Below are 18,908 nucleotides of genomic sequence, written 5' to 3' on the forward strand. Positions count from 1 at the left end.
TCCCTCCATTCCCACTCCGTTCATATAGCTGTCTAGATAAGTCTTAAACATTCCCAGTGTGTCCGCCTCCACCACCTTGCCTGGCAACACATTCCAGGCCCCCACGACCCTCTGTGTAAAATATGTCCTTCTGATATCTGTGTTAAACCTCCCCCCCTTCACCTTGAACCTATGACCCCTCGTGAACGTCACCACCGACCCGGGGAAAAGCTTCCCACCGTTCACCCTATCTATGCCTTTCATAATTTTATACACCTCTATTAAGTCTCCCCTCATCCTCCGTCTTTCCAAGGAGAACAACCCCAGTTTCCCCAATCTCTCCTCATAACCAACTCCTCAGACACAGGGAGAATGTGCAAACTCCAAACAGACAGTAGCCCAAGGCCGGAATCAAACCTGAGTCCCTGGCACTGTGAGGCAGCAGTGCTAATCACTGTACCACCAATTGTTTTAGTGATGTTGGTTGTGTTATGGTTCAGGTCCGAAACTCCAACCTGTCTTATGAAGCCCGCCTGGATCAGAAGTTTTGCATCTTGAATTTGGCTAGGATAAGCATGATGTGTTTCACTTCAGGTATGATTCAAATGACTCACCAGGGAGCTTTTATAAAGTAAGGTTTATTTAGGAATATAGTTAACATGTATAGTAAGAAAATTAGCAAGAACTTTTATCAATTACAAACAAGAAACAAAACAACCACTGTAATGTATAACCCTTAGTGAATATATCTAAGCTGTTCCAATCAAAACCAAAACCTTCCATAGACAAAACCTTTTAAACAGGTTCAACACAGCAAAGACTAATGCTCACGTGATACTCGAAATTGACTCATTTGGTTGAAGTCTGCAGTCCTCTGGGTTCACTCAGAACAAGTTGAAGTCAAAACAGCTTCTCAGAACCCCAGGGAGAGACCCTCTGGTCAAGCCATCAACTGCAGAATCTTTACCACAAGAAGGTAAAATCTTTCTTTCAGATAACCAGCAGAATTTCCAAAACAACAGGAAGAGAGGGAAAACACTTGTTTTTAGCTTGCTGTCCCTTCCAAAACCCTGAACTGTAGCTCAAAACTGAAATTGAAAGAACTCTGTCACCTGACCTGCCAACCGGCTTCTTTCCCTTCTAACAATGGAGAGTTGTAAAAAAATCCCAAAGTAAAAACAAACACCTCCCATCCAAGCTCTTTAAGAAGCAATAAAAAGACATCTGGTAGCCCACTCAGCAACAATCATGGCATCAGCTGAGGCTGTGAGCTGCAGACATCGTGATTTAAAAAAAAAACTTTCTTAAAGGGACACTAACATCACAGTTAAAGCTTGTTTATTTCTTTATTAGTCACAAGTAGGCTTACATTAACAATGCAATGAAGTTACTGCGAAAATCCCCTGGTCGCCATACTCCAGCGCCTGTTCGGGTACACTGGGGGCGAATTTATCATGGCCAATTCACCTAACCTGCACATCTTTGGACCGTGGGAGGAAACCAGAGTACCCAGAGGAAACCCATGCCAACTAGGGGAGAATGTGCAAACTCCACACAGACAGTGACCCAAGCCAGGAATCGAACCCGGGTTTTTGGCGCTGTCAGGCAGCAGTGCTAACCACTGTGCCACCATGCCGCCTGGTTGGCAGAGAGATATTGGTAGGACAGCACGGAAAATTCCCCTGCTCTATTAAAATGATGTGGAGATGCCGGCGTTGGACTGGGGTAAGCACAGTAAGAAGTCTCACAACACCAGGTTAAAGTCCAACAGGTTTATTTGGTAGCAAATACCATAAGCTTTTGGAGCGCTGCCCCTTCGTCAGATGGAGTGGATATCTGTTCTCCAACAGTGCACAGAGACACAGAAATCAAGTTACAGAATACTCTCTGTCTGGAGACAATACACATCTCTTTAACCTGTGTTTAATGTTCCCTCCACCCACATTATCTGTACCTTTAAGACCTGGCTGGCTGTAGAGATTTGCATTCTAATTAGTATTCTGTAACTTGATTTCTGTGTCTCTGTGCACTGTTGGAGAACAGATATCCACTCCATCTGACGAAGGGGCAGCGCTCCGAAAGCTTTTGGTATTTGCTACCAAATAAACCTGTTGGACTTTAACCTGGTGTTGTGAGACTTCTTACTCTATTAAAATGATGCCATTGGGCCTCAAACCCACATCTGCGAGGGCAGACAGGACCTCAGTGTCTTGTCTTGTCAGAAAGATAGAAACTCTGCCAGTGCAGCAGTCCTTCAGTATTGAACTGGGAGTTTCATTCCAGATTATGTGCTGAAGGATCAGGAATGGAGAGTGGGCTGACAAGATTGCGGTTCAGAGGCACGAGTGTAAAGGCTGAATTCGAATTTGCTGGGTATCTCAAAATTCTAGAATTACTCCCTTCCATTAATCTTTCCTTCTTCCCAAAATCAGCAAGCGTTATGTTTCTGCCACCTAATTTCAATTTAGCTCACCTTCACTTCAACTCCTTCCAAATTTGTAAGTATTCTCTATTAAAAGCCTTGCAAACCACAACTTAGATTCTTTCAACAGTGAAGGCAAAGATAGGAAAAAAAAACATCTGTAAATATAAAAAGTTGAAAAACAGGAGATGTAAATCAGAAGATTTGATTTATTATTGTCACATGTGAAAAGTATTGTTTCTTGTGCGCTATACTGACAAAGCATACGGTACATAAAGAAGGAAAGGAGAGAGTGCAGAATGTAGTGTTACAGTCATAGCTAGGGTGTAGAGAAAGATCAACTTAATATAAGGTAGGTCCATTCAAAAGTCTGATGGCAGCAGTGAAGAAGCTGCTCTTAAGTCAGTTGGTACGTGACCTCAGACTTTTCTATCTTTTTCCTGACGGGGTGTGTGAGGTCCTTGATTATGCTGGCTTTTCTGAGGCAATGGGAAGTGAAGATGAAGTCAATGGATTGGAGGCTGGTTTGCATGATGGACTGAAATTCGTTCACGACCCTTTTGTAGTTTCTTGTAGTCTTGGTCAGAGCAGGAGCCCATACCAAGCTGTGATACAACCAGAAAGAATGCTTTCTATGGTGCATCTGTAAAAGTAGGTGAGAGACGTAGCGGGCATGCCAAATTTCCTTACTCGCCTGCGAAAGTAGAGGTATTGGTGGGCTTTCTTAACTATAACATCAGTGTGGAAGGACCAGCACAGGTTGCTGGTAATCTGGACACCTAGATGAAGCTCTCAACCATTTCCACTCCATTCCCATTGGTGTAGACAGGGTGACATCAGAATTTGCAAAAGTATTAACCAATAACAATTAATCCATATGATTACATGTTAAATGCTTTGAAAACTCTTGTGCATTCACTGCAATTCTTGTTGATGCCATAACCATCCTAACACTGTATCATGCCAGCGTACATCATTTGTAGTCTGTAGAGCTTATGTAATCACAAGTAAAAATCATTGTCAATTGTACCACCATATTAGATTTCTTTTTGCATTAAATAACTTCAAATCAAATTTGGTCAGAGCTTTTACAACAGTGACTTTTAAAGGGCATCTTGACAAATACATGAATAGGATGGGAATAGAGAGATACGGTCCCCGGAAGGGTAGGGGGTTTTAGTTCAGTCGGGCAGCATGGTCGGTGCAGGCTTGGAGAAACAAAGGACCTGTTCCTGTGCTGTAATTTTCTTTGTTCTTTGTTCTTTAAACTGTCTATGCACTGTACAGAAAGGTACATTTCAATTATTTCCACTCGGAAACGACTATTTTTACATCACGTCGCTTGTCACATCTTGCTTTCTTTGGAGCCAATTAGCTGGCAAGGGAGGTTCATAGAACCAGACAATCATAGAATGGTACAGTAAAGAAAGAGGCCATTTGGTCCATTGTATTTGTGCTAGCTCTTTGGTAAAGCCATTCAATTAATTCCGCTCTACTGTTATTTCTCTATAACTCTATTTTTTCCCCTTTTGAATGTTCTGAGTTCATCTGTTCCACTGCACTTTCAGGCAAGGCATTCCAAAGTCACAATGACTCATTGTGTAAGAACATGTTTCCTCATGTTGCCTCTGATTCTTTTGCCAACCATCTTAAAATCTGTTCTTTTTGGTGACTGGCCATTCTATCCCGAGAATGAGTTTCTCCTTATTTATTCTGTCAAAATTATTCATGATCATGGACACTTCCTTCAAATATTCTCTTAACCTCTGCATCTTTATTCATGCAGGAAGCTCCTTCCTTTTCTTCCCAGTGGAAAGTGTTTAAAAGAGAACTCTTTATCAGCAACCACTCGCTAAGGTTTATAATTGTCCATCGAAGAAACTCTGTGTTACTTGTCATGGGTTCTATGGGTCCTTGCATGGCTGATGAGCCCAAGTTTAGAGCCGTGTCTTCAACTGCACACTTGGCAGGTGTTTTCAAGAGCTGTGGTCAGTCCTTGGACTCGAGCTTGCTGGTATTTATTTCTCACTCTCCTTTCTAGGCCTCCTCTTGCCAAACAGTGTCCCCAAAGAATTGGCCCCTTCAATTAGGGGGTTCTTCCAAGTAGGTCACATCTGAGGAAGGGTCTGCCAGGCATTGATGTCTGTGTTGCACTTCTTGAGGTAAAACTTCAGGGCGTCTTTGAAGCATTTCTTTTGTCCTCCCCTTGTTCGGGAGCCTCCCTTGAGCTGGGTGAAGAAGATTTGCTTTGGCAGTTGGGACTCTGACATCCTAAGTACATGGTCAGCCCAGTGGAGTTGGTTTTGGATAGTCATGGCCTCGATGCTGGTGCTCTTGGCTCCTTTAAGGATGCTGATCTTAGTATGCTTGTCTTCCCAGTTAATGCAGGGAATCTATCTCAGACAGTGTTGATGGTACCTCTCCAGGGCCTTGAGGTGGTATCTGTACATAGTCCGAGTTTCTGAGCTGTATTGAAGAGTTGGCAGAATGACTGCCTTGTCCATAAGACCATAAGACATAGGAGCGGAAGTAAGGCCATTCGGCCCATCGAGTCCACTCCACCATTCAATCATGGTTGATTTCAACTCCATTTACCCGCTCTCTCCCCATAGCCCTTAATTCCTCGAGAAATCAAGAATTTATCAATTTCTGTCTTGAAGACGCTCAACGTCTCGGCCTCCACAGCCCTCTGTGGCAATGAATTCCACAGACCCACCACTCTCTGGCTGAAGAAATTTCTCCTCATCTCTGTTCTAAAGTGACTCCCTTTTATTCTAAGGCTGTGCCCCCGCGTCCTAGTCTCCCCTGTTAATGGAAACAACTTCCCTACGTCCATCCTATCTAAGCCGTTCATTATCTTGTAAGTTTCTATCAGATCTCCCCTCAACCTCCTAAACTCCAATGAATATAATCCCACGATCCTCAGACGTTCATCGTATGTCAGGCCTACCATTCCTGGGATCATCCGTGTGAATCTCCGCTGGACCCGCTCCAGTGCCAGTATGTCCTTCCTGAGGTGTGGGGCCCAAAATTGCTCACAGTACTCCAAATGGGGCCTAACCAGTGCTTTATAAAGCCTCAGAAGTACATCCCTGCTTTTGTATTCCAAGCCTCTTGAGATAAATGACAACATTACATTTGCTTTCTTAATTACGGACTCAACCTGCAAGTTTACCTTTAGAGAATCCTGGACTAGGACTCCCAAGTCCCTTTGCACTTTAGCATTATGAATTTTGTCACCGTTTAGAAAATAGTCCATGCCTCTATTCTTTTTTCCAAAGTGTACGACCTCGCACTTGCCCACGTTGAATTTCATCAGCCACTTCTTGGACCACTCTCCTAAACTGTCTAAATCTTTCTGCAGCCTCCCCACCTCCTCAATACTACCTGCCCCTCCACCTATCTTTGTATCATCGGCAAACTTGGCCAGAATGCTCCCAGTCCCGTCATCTAGATCGTTAATATATAAAGAGAACAGCTGTCCACAAGGATTTTGCTGTCAGCACCAATGTCACGATCATTGAAAACTTAGACATGTCCAAAGGCAGTGCTCATGGATTGGATATGAAAGGAGAACTAGTGGACATACATAAGAATGTAAGAATTACGAATAAGTGTATGAGCACAGATCAACTTCTCTTCAGAGTTCACTAGTGTGCAAGCCAATTTGAAGAGTGTGGACATTGAGTAAATCGGGAGGATTGGTGGAGGTTTGGAGGGATGGGAGGATGGTGTTTGTTGTGTAAGAAGTCTTGCTTCATCTATAAAAATATATATAACCCATGAGGGTTAAATCAGGGCTGTGGGGTAAATTGAAATAAAGTCCTAAAGCATGTAATGAAATGTAAGAAATTAAACAAGGTTATTGTTGAGATAAAAAAAGTTATAAATCAATAATAAAATTTGAAAATCTAATTAGTTAAACAAAATACAATAGAGATGATAAGGAAGGTAATGTGTTGCAGTGGACACCTATGTAATCCACAACAACCGCACCGCATTAAGTGTCTGCATCTCAAGGAACTTCAGCTGAGTTGATGAGTTGGACACTGTGGTGCATTGGAGAGGGGGAGGTTACCTGAACACCACATTTCAGGAGGCAGTCAGCTTTTCGGTTTAATATTTGCAATTTGGCCTGTGATCAGAGGCCTGTATCATGCCAGCATACATCATCTGTAGTCTGTGGAGCTTTTGTAAGGAGTGAGGGTGTGCCTACAAGTGAGGCAGGCATGGGGATCCAGAAGGAAGCCTTGGTGAAGACTCAGCCCTTGGATAGATCCAACTGGTATCAGGTTCTGGCAGCACATGTGGTGGAGACTATGGTCTGCAATGAGGATGAGCACACTGACCACAGGCATCGTGGTACAGGGAGCCAGTCAAGTTGAGAACTAAAAGGAAGTGTAGTATTCAGGGAAAAAAAGATACCATTCACTGCAACCGAGAGCATGAGTCAGGAGGTTGTGTTGCTTGCCCAGGACCAGAATTAAGGACACCTTCTCAGGGCTGGAGAGGAACTTTGAGTGGGACAGGAAAGATCCACCTGTAGTGGACCACATAGGTACCACCGACATAGGCCCTTGTTAGCTTCCCATCTGCTACTTTCAAATTAAATACTTTCGTCCTTATGTTCAAATTCCGTCATCACCATCCTTATTCATGCTTCCTTATTTCTGTAACCCCCTCAACCATAAAACACTGTCCCTCCAACTATTCATTTCTCCATCCCACCATTGGCAGCAGTACCTCCCATTTTAGAATGCTCTCCTGAACAGCCCCCTCCCCACCCCATCCCCCGCCACCTCCTTTAAAGACCATTTGTAAAATCTACCACTTTATTTTTTGGGCACTCCTCCTACGGTCTGCTTCTTTGCTTTGCCATCACTGCCTTTCTTTACTTTACACATCATCTCTCTCTGGCCATGACCTGAGAGGCTGAACGATGACTCCAATGAGGATTAGGTGGCAGGTGCAGTGCTTAGGGACCCATGTTACACTGGGAAAGCCGACCTGGCACTAACAGACTTCCACGCAACACCTTTTGCAAAAAAAGCACAGCAGGTTTTCCTGAGTGTTAGTCAGGAAAGAAAATTTGGTTCAAGTTTCCTCCACATAGCCCAGGGACAGTGCGATCAATTCATAGAATCCCCCTACAGTGCAGAAGGAGGCCATTTGGCCCATTGAGTCTGCACCGACCACAATCCCACCCAAGCCCTATTCCTATAACCCCTCATATTTGCCCTGCTAATCCCCTTGACACAAGAGTTAATTTAGCATGGCTAATCAACCTAACTCGCACATCTTTGGGCTGTGGGAGGAAACCGGAGCACCCGGAGGAAATCCACGCAGACACACGGAGAATGTGCATCCTCCACACAGACAGTGACCCAAGGCCGGGATTGAACCCGGGTCCCTGGCGCTGTGAGGCACCAGTGCTAACCACTGTGCCACCGTGCCGCCAATCTTTCAAAAGGCAATTGGCAAAATCAACAGGGTCTCATAATCAAGCCCTCCTGATTTGTATGGCCCTGTTCAATTAGCCATGAAGCCGAAAGAGGAGATACAGCTCTATTCTGTGTTATTAAAAATTGTGACTGCAGTCCTCATACAAATTAGTGGTGCGATTGTATCAATTTCCTCCCTCTGCTATTTAAGTGGAGGCATTGACCTACTCAAGATAAATTAATAAAACCCCATTAAAAGGGTAGGAGCAAGGAGTTTGACATGAGTATATGAAGTCTTCAGTTCAGCAGCAGCACCGGTGGTCATTCCTGAGTTAATGCTGTCTATATACAATGAAACACATTGACCTCTGTACGTAATTGTGATTTGTTTTTCACATTATTTAATTTAGATTTAGAAATTTGGGTTTGGAATAGTACAAGTGAAGAAAAATCATCAGCAGAGATTGAAGAAGAAAGGACATTTACCTAAATAATAGTGGGACTGGAAGGGGGGAAGATGCAGGGAGGGTTGTGGGGGAGCAGGAAGTGGGGAATGGAGGATGGAATGCAATAAAACGAAGACAAAATTTGTACCATAAAGAGGGAAATGAAATACTATGCATTGTGTTTTTCCATTCTGCATTTTTTCCTTGAAATATATTGCACAGCTTCAAAGATCTGACTTCCACAGTGATGGAGACTTCAGTGTAATTGATTGCCTTTGGTGTCACAAGGACAATGTTTTCTCTTGGTTCACAAGATAGATTGAGATGAAGAAAGCATTTTTTTCTCAACCGTCCAGAATGTCAGCACTTCCATCTTCCCATTACAGCACCTATTTGTTTCTTGAACAAGTAAAGTGCCCTGGTCTCAGCCACTTTTCATGCCAGCCTGCTCCGAATGTTGATTGCCCATTTATGTTCAGAAATACTTCCTGGTATCAATGCTAAACTTGCGCTTTGGAACATTTGAACCTCATAACCCTTTACTGTGATGCACTGTGCAGCCGTTTCATTTTAGTTTTCTGTATTTTGCTTCTCCCCTAGGCTTGAATAGCTATATTAGTTGTGTTTTTTCAGTATTTAAGTTGTTTTTCAATTATATTGAAAAGCGCATATTACTACCATATGTCTCTCATAGTCATTGGCATTTATGAGCTTTTGGCCCTACTGTTCAGGTGTCACCATGAATTCTACCAATATATTTTCCCCGCTAAGTGCCACAAGATCAAGATTGGCTACATTATTAAATGCACCTACTCCCTTTCCCTTTTGTCGAACAATCTCTAAGAAGAAACTTGCCCAACGAGGCATATTCACAGCGGCACAGTGGTTAGCACTGCTGCCTCACAGCGCCAGGGACCCAGGTTCAATTCCCGGCTTGGGTCACTGTCTGTGTGGAGTTTGCACATTCTCCTTGTGTCTGCGTGGGTTTCCTCCAGTTTCCCCCCACAGTCCAAAGATATGCAAGTTAGGTGAATTGGTCATGATAAATTCTTCCTCAGTGTACCCAAACAGGCCCTGGAGTGTGGTGACTTGGGGATTTTCACAGTAACTTCATTGCAGTGTGAATGTAAGCCTACTTGTGACTAACAAATAAACTTTAACTTTACTTCTGTAGAAAATATCTGAAATATTCACATCGAAAAGACTTTGCTTTTTTTTAACTTCAGGATCTTTTGATATATAGTCCTTGATAAACAAAATTAGCATTTCAATGATTTGTCATCAGCGGCTATTCAAATGTGAGAACAGTAGCGAGCAAGCTTCTAGAAACAATTATTTGGGATAGAATTAGTTATCATATGGAAAATGTGGGTTGATTTGGAAGAGCCAGCATGGATTTCTAAAGGGAAAATTGTGTTCAACTAACTTGTTGAAATTTTTTGAACAACTAACAGAGGGCCGATGAGGGTAATGCGGTTGATGTGGTGTACATGGACTTTCAGAAGGCATTCGATACAGTGTCACACAACAGACTTGTGAGAGAACGTAGAGCTCATGGAATAACAGGGACAGTAACAACATGGACCGAAAACTGGCTGAATAATAGGAAGCAGAGAGTAATGGTCAATGGATATTTTTCAGGCTGGAGGAAGGTTTGTCATCTTGTTCCCCAGGGAGAGGTACTGGGAGCCTTGTTTTTCTTAATATATCGATTACCTCGACCATGGTGCGTAGAGGACAATTTCAAACTTATCAGATGGCATAAAATTTTGAAGTATTGTGAACTGTGGAGTAGACACTGTAAAAATTCAAAAGGGAATAGACAAATTGGTGGAGTGGCAGATAGGTGGCAGTTCAATACAGAGAAGTGGGAAGTGATGCATTTTGGTAGGAAGAACTGCAGAGATAATATAAACTAAGGGATAAAATTCTTAAAGGGATGCAGGAGCAAATGGACGTTGGAGAGGCATTATGATGGTGGATTATAGATTATATTATTGCTGGACTATTAATCCAGAAAATCAGTTAATGTTCTGGGGACTCAGGTTTGAATCCCACCATGGCAGATGATGGAGTTTGAATTCAATAAAAAATCAAGAATTAAGAATCTACTGATGACCATGAAATCATTGTTGATTGTCAGAAAAATCCATCTGGTTCACTGATGTTCTTTAGGCAAGGAAATCTGCTGTCCTTACCTGGCCTGTCCTACATGTGACTCCAGAGCCACAGCAATGTGGTTGACTCTTGACTGCCCTCTGAAATGGCCTAGCAAGCCACTTAGTTCAAGGGCAACTGGGAATGGTCAATAAATGCTGGCCAGTCAGTGTTGCCCATGACCCACAAATGAATAAAAGAAAATATATATATATACATAGATCATTGAACATGGCAGGAAAGGTGGAGAAAATAGCTAACAAAGCATATAATATTCTGGGCTTTATGAATAGGAGCATAGAATACAAGAGCAAGGAGGTTATGCTATATATATATATATATATATATATATATATACAGGACACTGATTAGACCTCAGCTGGAATATTGTGTATAGTTCTGGGCAGCACACCTTAGGAAGGGATTGTAGAAGAATGGTTTTAGGGATGAGAAACTTCAGTTATGACGACAGATTGGATAATTCTCTTTGGAGAAAAGAAGGCTAAAATGAGATTTGATTGAAATGTTCAGAATCATAAGGGGACTGGACAGAGCAGATCGGGAGAAACTGTTCTTGCTTGCAAAGGGATCAAGAGGGCACGGTATAGAGTGATTTGCAAAAGAAGCAAATGTGATAGGAGAAAAACATATTTTCACACGGGTCAGGAATGGATTGCCTGGCAGTGTGGTGGAGGCAAGTTCAATCAAGGCACTCAGGAGGGCATCAGATGATTACCCAAACAGAAACAATGTGCAGGAGTATGGGGCAGGGGGAGGGGAGGAGAAGGCAGGTGGATGGCACTGAGCCATGACTATTGGAGAATTGGTGCAGACACGATGGGCCAAACGGCCTCCTTCTGCATTGTAACAACTCTGATTCGCAACCTCACCCCAGCTCCCCATCTGGTTTTGAATTTGGCCGAAGGTGCAAAACCAATTGATGTGAAGTATATATTTTTTGTGAAATACAAGGAACTAATATTGGGCCAACGATGTGTTCACAATTACGTCCCAACCAGAACAAAGCGGCAGTCTCGTTTTCGGATTGGACTGACAATTAGTAGGAAAAAGATGAATTTGCTCCGATAACCCCCAGGCTGTAACGATGGCTTTACACCACAGGAACTCTGCAGGACTCCCCTTTCATTCACTTCACTCAGTCACAATGCTTTCTCTACATCAAGTCGTCAGTAATCCATTGTACAAATTAGATGCGCACGAGTTAACAATATGGCAATGGGGGCCACACTTTGCAAACACAATAACTGACCAAATTATATTTACATAAATCGTGTGTGTGTATGGTTCAAAACTGCACAGCGGCTCTTTCAGGTGATTGAAACTCAAGAGAGTCCTCTCACTTCAGCTAACTTTCCTCAGTCCATTCTCTCTCACTCACATTTCCAACCATGAACTTCATGCTGTTGTTCCCCCTCCCCCCCCCACCACAAAAAAAAACAAAACACCCTCCTACTTTGTATAGATATATTGTCAGCCTTGGCATGAAGACTTACCGAACAACAGTCAGACTGGTAATTATTTATTTGAATTCCTCTACCTACATCTGAGTGTCATTCATGGCTTTCTCAATGTGCACAAAAACTGCATTTTAATGAACAGAGGAACACACAGCCAGCAACTGCTGTGAGTATTGATGTGTCTGGACATGCTAATTACCCTGTTATGTGAAACCAAAAAAGTGTAGAACATTATAAATATCCCCCTCGCCTGTTTTATTAAGTATAATATGGCAGATGTGTATAAAAGGAAAGTCAGATCCAACGTGTTATGTTGCATTATTCACAAAATAAGCTAGTCAGTAGTGTTTTTGGCCAATAGTGTGCCCTCTGTCACTTGTGTTTTGAAATGGCTTTAAAAACAGTTTTATAACAATAGATCCAAACAGTTTTCATTGTTCATCATTGCTGTTTTTCACCAGTGGACAGATATTTCATCCAACAGTTAATGTTAGGCCTTAATTTCTGAGCTACAGAGCAATGGATCTGGTGGGTACTCCAAAAATGTGCTGGGGAACACACTCCACCCCCTATTCCCCAACATTCCCCCTCCCCATCTCTCCACAAAGTTGCAGCTGAATCTTCCACTTAAAATTGCAGGGCAATTGCCCAGAAGTTTAAGCTTCGAATGGGCAATTGCCCGGAGCTGGGAACCTTTGGAAAATGTGGTTTAAGACGCAAGCTTGATGGTTGTAACTGTTGTACAGACAAATCAAAACCACTCATAGTTTCTGGGTAACTATAGCACTGCCCCATCCTGACACCATACTCCCCCTGGTCCACTGTTCTCCTTGGACTGGAGAAGGCTAAGAAGAGATTTGATGGAGATCTTCAAAATCCTGAGGGGACTGGACAGAGTAAATAGGGAGAAAGTGTTCTTGCTCTTAGAAAGGAATCCCCTTACCAAATATCCATGAGACTCTATTCCCCCCTGCCCTCAAAATCCTACCCATTTACTTTCTACATTTGTCTCCTCTCTGGCTTCTCAAAATGGCCAAACCCTTCAAGTCCACCTGTTTTACAGCAGCTAGTGCTGTTAAAAAGGGTTCATGGCTTAGTTGCCTCTCATTGAACTGGCCTCTACTATAGGCTACACAGATCTCACTCAGCCTGAATTGGAAGGTCAGGCTGGTAAGTAACTACAAAAGAAATGGCAATCTGACTCACGATGTGGCCTATTATATGCATGGGTAGCTTCCCCTACTTGTCACAAGTGTGGTTCTGAATCTAAATGGTACCCTGACTTTAACCACAGTGAGGATTGCAAAAACAGCCAATGCTCTCCATCATTGTTCCTGTAAAACTGAGATCAGACCTGCACAGTTAAATAAATACAGATGCAAAATATATAAACACATGATTTGTTGTTGATCATACATCCCTCGATTAGAAATCATTGAACTGATGAAAATGTGCTCATTTACAATATTAGCTTAGCTGTAAAAGCCCTGGGAATATGTACATCTTATTGAATGAAACATAATTGGATTTTTATTAACGCACAAAGTTCATAATTACCACTGAAAAAAATTTCTAGTTCTGAAAATACTTTTTCATATTTCTGGTAATGGAATTCATCCATGATGATAATGAAATAGTTAATGACAGTTTGGTTTCAACTTTGACCTTGTGTATGTTCCAATCATTCTACGCTCGACCAAATTTTAATTAAAAGTGGATTTGATTTGATTTATTATTGTCACGTATTAGTTTACAGTGAAAAATATTGTTTCTTGCATGCGATACAGACAAAGCATACCGTATATAGGGAAGGAAAGGAGAGAGTGCAGAATGTAGAGTTACTGTTAAAGCTAGGGTGCAGAGAAAGATCAACTTAATGCGAGGTAGGTCCATTCAAAGGTCTGATGGCAGCAGGGAAGAAGCTGTTCTTGAGTCGGTGAGGGACATCAAAATATTTTAAACATGGAAACTAGAAGCAAGAGTAGGCCATTCGGCCCTTCGAGTCTGCTCCGCCATTCATTTTGATCATGGCTGACCATCAAATTCAATATGCTGATCCCACCTTCCCCCCACATCCCTTGATCCCTTTAACCCCAAAAGCTATTAACTTCCTGATTTACGACTTGAGAACATTTCATTGTGATTGGCTGCTTATATGGCTTGATGATGTCACTGATGTTGGGCGCATGGCACCAAATTCAAACTAACAAAAGGGAGAGGGATATCCACACTGCAAAGATTGCGAGATCTTTGTGAGAAGCTTTCTTTCAAAGCAGTAACATGTGCAGATACTTCTTCAATGTTTGCAAAATCCAGTAAGAAGTCTAACAACACCAGGTTAAACTCCAACAGGTTTATTTGGTAGCAAAAGCCACTAGCTTTCGGAACAGGCTGTCTCTTCATCACCTGACAAAAGGACAGCCTGTTCCGAAAGCTTGTGTGGCTTTTGCTACCAAATAAACCTGTTGGACTTTAACCTGGTGTTGTGAGACTTCTTACTGTGTTTACCCCAGTCCAACGCAGGCATCTCCACATCATGCAAAATCCAGGCCAGAGTTCAATTCTTTGGGTGTGACTTTCCGTGGAGAGTGCAAGCAAAAATGTGAATCTATGTTTTCTCTTCCGTGTGTTGAGTGACTTGCTGCACATTTTACATTTTCACTTCTAATTTCCAGCACTTACTGAGTTATTTCATTTCTCTCCTTGCTGCTGGGATGATTGGTGCAGAGAGTGACAATTCTTGATTGAGCAATATTAGCAGCTTACAGTGGCTGTACGTAAAAGTCAGCATTCTCCTTTCATAGAATCCCTACAGTGCGAAGAGGCCATTCGGCCCATCGAGTCTGCACCGGCTCTCCGAAAGAGTATCTTACCCAGGCCCTCTCTCTTATCCTATTGCCGTAACCCCACGTATTTACCCCGTTAATCCCTCTAACCTACACATCTTTGAACATTAAGGGGCAATTTAGCATGGCCAATCCACCTAAACGGCACATCTTTGGAGTGTGGGAGAAAACTGGAGCACCCGGAGGAAACCCACACAGACACAGAGCGAGTGCGCAAACTCCACACAGACAGTCAACCAAGACCAGAAATGAACTTGGGTCCCTGGAGTTGTGAGGCAGCAGTGCCAACCATTACGCCACTGTGCCAAAGATTAGAATCCAACTTCTCGTGGTGTCCAAGTTCCTTTTCCCAGATGTGAGCCCCAAAGATCTCAGAAAGCTGGGTATTATTGGCTTTTCTTCACTCCTGCCTGGCCCTAACGTCAATTCACAGTTGCTGTTTAGGCCAAGTTCGGGCAACCCTGAACTCAGGACCAGGATACACAACTCGGGCCCTTTTAGATTTTGCACTCATCACCACAATGGCAATGCATTTAACTACTAAGTCATTGGGATATATTCTGTTTTTTAATTAGTCTTCTCACTGTTTATTTGATGAAATTGGGAACTGACTCCTTTTGGTCTTCTTTGAAATAGTGCCATGGGGTCCTTATTGCTCACCTGAGAGACCAGCCAGAGCCTTGTGTTGACATTTCACCTGAAAACAGCACCTTCAACTCTGCAGCACTCCCTGAATGATGCACTGGGAGTGTCAGATTGGATTTTATGCTGAGGTTCTTGGAGTGGGACTTGAACTCGCAACCTTCTAACTCAGAGATGAATGTGCTATCACAGAACCACCATGTACAAAAAGCCTCCTTTGCTCAATTTTGCAACATCTACAAACTGCAAGGCAGTTCCTGGGAATGGTTTGCAGTCTTAAAAAAACTTATCTAATGTAATACAGCAATTTAACGGTTTGAAACAAAGGCCCAGATGTTTTCAAAGTCAGAGCGACTCTGTGACTTATCCAAAAATGGCGGAGAGGCCCCGACACCAGAAGTCTCATCCCCATATCCGGCACCCACCATTTTGGCTGGGGGTGGGGTGAGGGAAAGGGGGCAGGATAGGTTTTACAGGCGAAGTGTGGCTGGCTTCTCCGCTACATTTGAAACCTTTGTCTCCTAAGTGGTAGAGACCATAGGTTCAACACTGAGATGTTTGACAGAAGTGCATATTGCAGATGTCACAGGACATCTCCTGACACAGGACCCCGGTGGTGAATGGATAAGGCAGAAGTTAGATGAAGGACCTGCAAACACATATGTGATATCTCCCTGTATAATGTACACCTCCCTGTCAAATCTATCCTGCCCCCTTTCTGGTTTGTGGGAACAATGGCATCTTTAAAAATGCAGCTGTTCTGCAATTAGAAATGAGTTTGGCTACTGCTCTTTGTGATTTTTATTCATGACTTAGAGGAGGGGGCTGAAGGGTGGATCAGTAAATTTGCTGATGACACCAAGTTTGGTGGAGTAGTGGATGAGGTGGAGGGCTGTTGTAGGCTGCAAAGAGACATAGATAGGATGCAAAGCTGGGCTGAAAAATGGCAAATGGAGTTTAACCCTGATAAATGTGAGGTGATTCATTTTAGTAGGGCTAATTTAAATGTGGATTACAGGGTCGAAGGTAAGGTTCTGAAGACTGTGGAGGAACAGATAGATCTTGGGGTCCATATCCACAGATCTCTAAAGGTTGCCACTCAAGTGGATAGAGCTGTGAAGAAGGCCTATAGTGTGTTAGCTTTTATTAACAGGGGGTTGGAGTTTAAGAGCCGTGGGGTTATGCTGCAACTGTACAGGACCTTGATGAAACCACATTTGGAATATTGTGTGCAGTTCTGGTCACCTCACTATAAGAAGGATGTGGAAGCGCTGGAAAGAGTGCAGAGGAGATTTACCAGGATGCTGGCTGGTTTGGAGGGTAGGTCTTATGAGGAAAGGTTGAGGGAGCTAGGGCTGTTCTCTCTGGAGCGGAGGAGGCTGAGGGGAGACTTAACAGAGGTTTATAAAATGATGAAGGGGATAGATAGAGTGAACGTTCAATGACTATTTCCTCGGGTGGATGGAGCTATTACAAGGGGGCATAACTATAGGGTTCATGGTGGGAGATATAGGAAGGATATCAGAGGTAGGTTCTTTACGCAGAGAGTGGTTGGGGTGTGGAATGGACTGCCTGCAGTGATAGTGGAGTCAGACACTTTAGGAACATTTAAGCGGTTATTGGATAGGCACATGGAGAACACCAGGATGATAGGGAGTGGGATAGCTTGATCTTGTTTCAGATAAAGCTCGGCACAACATCTTGGGCCGAAGGGCCTGTTCTGTGCTGTACTGTTCTATGTTCTATGTAATTTCCAGAACCTGGCTCATGGAACTTCGGACTTCGAAAATCAGTCGGAAAGCTGGCAGAAGATCTTTGTAGAGGTCAGGTACTCTTTTGCACAGCTTAGAAAAGTTTCAGCAAGTGCCACAGTAGTTCAAACATTTCAAACACGGGTATGTGGCTGAGAGTTGGAGGGTGGGACTTGTGACCTTGGAAAAGCCGATGTGCTGGGCCCTCCTGACCTCAGCATCCAAGTGGGTGCAAGGCGAGTGTGCCAGGTAAAAGGGGTGAGTGTGCATCATGTCATAAAAGCCGTAAAATGGGGGCACCTTCACATTTCCATGCCATCGAGGCACATGAGTGTGAGCAACATGTGGCCAATGGGACGGGGTAAGGTTGGGAGCTGAAGGCAGTGCAACGTACACCAGGCGGCAGGAGACAGAGGAGGGGCACAAATAAGGGTTTACCCAGAGGTAAGTGTATACCAGGTCAAAGTCTGGATCCAACAGAAAATCAGTGTAGGAAAAGGCTCAGATTAACCCAAGGAATAGTTACCGAGATATGTGCCATGGTGTAACAAGATCTGGCACCATCGTCTGCCGATCTGCTCACCAGGCCAGTGGTACTTAGGGTCACAGTGACTCTAAATCTGTATGCTGCTGGTTCTTTCTAGGGATCAGCTACAGATCTCTGTCGAACATCAGCTACACACATCTAACGCATCAAGGAAGTACAGATGTCTCTTTTCTTGAGTGTTGGGGAACTCATAAATTGAACATTGGATGTGGTGTCAATGGCGTATTGGGCCTGGGAGTTTGCAGAATTAGCAAGCTTCCCTCAATGCACATGGGGCTTTCGACCTCACCAGCATCACCATAAGGGCACCAATTCATCAACCAGATTCCTTCATAAACAGGAAATGGTTCCAATCCTTGAATGTGCAGGTGGTGTGTGACCACACCAATGTGTCCCTGCCCATATGTACACGGTATCCTGGAAGCTGCCACCATTCTTTTATACTGGGAAATTTGCAGTTGACTCTGTTTTCTTCCAGACATCAAAACAGGTCCATGGTGGCTTCTGTGGGACAAGGACCTTAGAGACCCACTTTAGGCGCTGCACAGGAAACCAGAAACAGTGGGTCTCAACACAGTTGTGTTCTGACCCGCAACACTGTGGAACAAGCTATTGGCATCTTGAAGAATGCCTTGACTGTTCTGGAGAAGATCTCCATTATTCTCTTTTGAGAGCTTGAGTGTTCCAAACTATGGCACATTGGAGGAGACTGAAATAAGAGAGGGCTGAGGCCAGTCATATTGTGATAACACTGGAGGAGTGGGACAATGAGTAAGGTGAAGATCAGGAGGAGGAGGCCCCTGTTTAAGATGATTGAGCTGACATGGAGGAACAGGATGAAGGCAGCAAAGTGAGACCAGAATTGAGGTCAACCGATGAATCGGTCTGTCTGGACCAAACAGGAATCAAACTGAAGAGATTAAAAGGTGCTAAGCACTGACCATCCAAAAGAATGTCCCCAGGAAATGTGTTTAGATATTATTGATGCGATTTGTAAGAAAAGGGCCAAGACCATAGGGTCCAGCACTGCAGTCATAAGGAGAGTACACATCATGACTACCATTGTCATAAGGAGAGTCAGGGCTGGTTACCTTGACTCAAGCGCACTTTCAAAGTCAGGCAAGAGTAGCTTTGTTGGGGATCATTTTCAGTCTATCATGGAGATATTGGCTTGAAGTTTTGGGACTTAAGCCACCAAG

The sequence above is a fragment of the Mustelus asterias genome, chromosome 7 (genome assembly GCF_964213995.1).
Source record: "Mustelus asterias chromosome 7, sMusAst1.hap1.1, whole genome shotgun sequence".
In the NCBI taxonomy this organism is placed as follows: Eukaryota; Metazoa; Chordata; class Chondrichthyes; order Carcharhiniformes; family Triakidae; genus Mustelus; species Mustelus asterias.